This window comes from Parus major, chromosome 13, assembly GCF_001522545.3.
Source record: "Parus major isolate Abel chromosome 13, Parus_major1.1, whole genome shotgun sequence".
In the NCBI taxonomy this organism is placed as follows: Eukaryota; Metazoa; Chordata; class Aves; order Passeriformes; family Paridae; genus Parus; species Parus major.
In genome coordinates, this window is record NC_031782.1 from 1991404 (window position 1) to 1994348 (window position 2945).

General features: G+C 50.4%; 1 protein-coding gene across 3 annotated transcripts in view; it reads left to right on the forward strand.

Moving 5' to 3' along the window:
• Positions 1-2945, forward strand: part of SH3PXD2B (SH3 and PX domains 2B) — a 50963-nt gene that overhangs the window by 35357 nt on the left and 12661 nt on the right. The gene's annotated exons all lie outside the window — the stretch shown is intronic.

A 2945-nucleotide genomic window follows, 5' to 3' on the forward strand; every position in this document is an offset into this window, starting at 1 on the left:
CCATTATTTCTTTTATCTCTCAGTGCTGGTTTGATTTACCAGCAGACCCACAAAAGTGGGTTTGTAAAGACAAATCCCTCATCCCTCTCACCTGTGCCCCAGCCCAGTGCTGAGCTCTGTTTCCCTCTGGGAACACCAATGTCCCAGCTCTGTCAGAAGTTCTCACTTTGGACACTTGCAAAGGCAGAAGCTGGAAATGCTGCAAACATCACAAGCAACCCCATATCCATGAGATTTCCTGGGTTTGTACCTGTCAACCCTTGGGTGAAAGGCCGAGTTTCTGGCCAAACAAATCCTGCAGGGATTTTTGGGCTGGCTGAGAGCGAGGTCAGTGCTGTGAGCAGCGCCAGGCTGGGCTCTGGGATGTGCAGAGTGTCTCTCCTGTGTCCAGGGCGAGCAGCAGTTCTGCTCAGTGCTCCCGTGACTCGATGGATTTCCCTTTTCCATTTGTGTCACTGGCCCAGCTGAGGATGCACAGTCTGTGCTCCTGCCTGAGCTGGCTGCAAAGCCCCTCTCCTGTGGGACAAACCCCTGCTCCCCTCCCCAGGGCTCTGGTGCTGGCTCCCATCTCCCACCGTGGCTATTCCCAGGAGCCCAAGGCTGCTCCAGGCTGTGTTTTGGTGGCTGAGGATGATGAGGCCAGGTGAAGATGCTCCCACAATTAACGCCTACATCTTCCTCCAAGCTCAGTTTACCACTTCTCCTCTGGTTTAATGGGTACATTGGAGGATCCACAATTGGCTGCTGACGCTACAAATAGCCTCAGAGGCACGGTGTAATTACAGCCAGGGAGGCAGAAAGGGGAGTACTTACCTCTGCCTACGGTTGTTATTCTTCTCTCAGGGGCTGGGTACATCCTTGGGTCAAACCTTTAATTGAGCTGCTAGAACAGATAGTCCCAGCATCCACCATTCACTTTGGAGGGCTGTTTTTAACTCTGTCTGCTGCCCCACCTCTGGGTTTTGGTGTGCAGGAACAAATCCTCTGCACTTGGCCAGCTCACCTGGAGCTCTGCAGAGTTTATAGCAGATGGACACAGACAATTTCCTTCCTTTTCCTTTAAATAACACTGCCCTGCAGACACGTGGCTCAGTTAAGTCTTGGTTGTGGTCTGGCATTCTCAGAAGCAGTTGGGACAGGTTGTGACCTTGTCAGGAGGCAGCAGAACACCCTGGGAATCCTGAGGACCTGCTAGATCCTGTCCTTCAGGATGAGCGTGGCACCTTGGGTTTGCCATGGCCTGGAATAGGAAAGATCTGTTGGGAGGCTGAGACTCCTCTCACTCATCCTCTGATGTGACTGGGGAGCACCTGCTGCAGGTGTGTTTGCCATGGAAACCCCTTCCTGCTACCAGGCTGAATTTCTTTGCTGCATTTCACCCAGAAGGAGCCGCCTCTCTCTGTGGAATTTTGGAGCCTGGGAGGGGATTGTCCTGCATTTCTGCTGTGCCTGGCCCAGATGTGATTTCTGCCCTGCCAGAATTTAAGACTCAGAGCAAAGCACAGGCCCCACAACCTCAACACCTGCAATCAGGTGTGGGATTATTTTGTATGGCTTGTGCTGCACTAATGAACACCTTCCTCTTTCCAAAGCGCTTTTCAAGTATTAATTAAACCCTTCCACGCTGGGGGAGACTGGAATAATGTAACAGTGTCTTCCCTGACAAGGCAGTGTTGGGTTGGAAGCCAGAGCTCAGGAAAATCCACAGACACCAGAGGTTTACGTCCAAAGCAGTGGAACTTGATTTGACTCAAGGGAGAGAGTCCACTGGGGCACATCCCTGTGGCTTTTTCTCTCTCAAGGTTTTTGAGGATGCAGCTTCCTTTTTAAACCTTTTTAAACTGCCCTCTTCCTTTCCCCATATCCCCCCTTGATCCTGACATTTTGCTCAGCAGTTCAGCCTTGTGCAGCCCCTTGGCTGTTTGAGGAGCCAAACTCTGTGGGCTCTGCAACAAACCTGCTGCCCCAAAGTCAGTGGAGACATTAAACCTCACCTCAAAGACATGAACACCCCTCCCTTCACCCACCGAATTGTTTGTACAGACATTAGCACACATCTTTCCTCTCAGTCCCTCCTCTTATCTCTCGATTTGTCTTTACAAACCCTGGTTTAAACAACCTGGAGTATTTGAAACACCCCACTCCTGACTTTTCCACCCAGGTGTGGCAAGTAAATACAGAGAATAAGGTTCATATTAGCCCAGGAATCCTTGTAGATGATCCATGGCTACTGACAGCCAGGGTCTCCCATCCTTTTCTGCCAGCTGAGAACTCCCAGATCTCTGGGGCATTAGAGATCAATTTAAAAGATCAATTTAAAAAGACTCCAGTGACCTCAAGTAACCCCAGTCAGGGCCTCAAATGACCTCAAGTAAGCCCTGGATCAATTTAAAAATACTCCAATGAACCCCAGTAACCACAAATGTCCTCAGGTGACCCTGACCAGGACTGCAGTGACCTCCAGTAATCCCAAATGACCTCAAGTGACCATTACCAGGACTCAAATGACACACAGTCACCAGTAACTGAATGAATGAAATTGAATGAAATGCACCTGCTCATCTTTCCCACTTAGCAAAAGAACACTTGAAGAATTGTTCCCCCTTCATCATAAAATTCAAATCAGACGGAGAAGTTCCCCTGTCTGCTAGGAAACACAATTCTGGGTCCAGCAAGGGCTCCAGTGTGGAGAGCCCAGGTACAACAGGCTGTGGCTGCACCCAGGATGGGCCCTGGCTCAGGAGTTTCACTCTTGGATCAGTTCTGGTCCATTTCCACCTTGGGGTGAATTGTGCAATTCCAGCTGCAGGTGATGCAGTCCCATCCTCCCAGCTTGCTCTCCTCAATTCGCTGCTGGTTGCACTTTTTGGGCCTGGAGCTGCAGTGCTCCCAGTTATCCTACAGTGCTCCCAGTTATCCTACAGTGCTCCCAGTTATCCTACAGT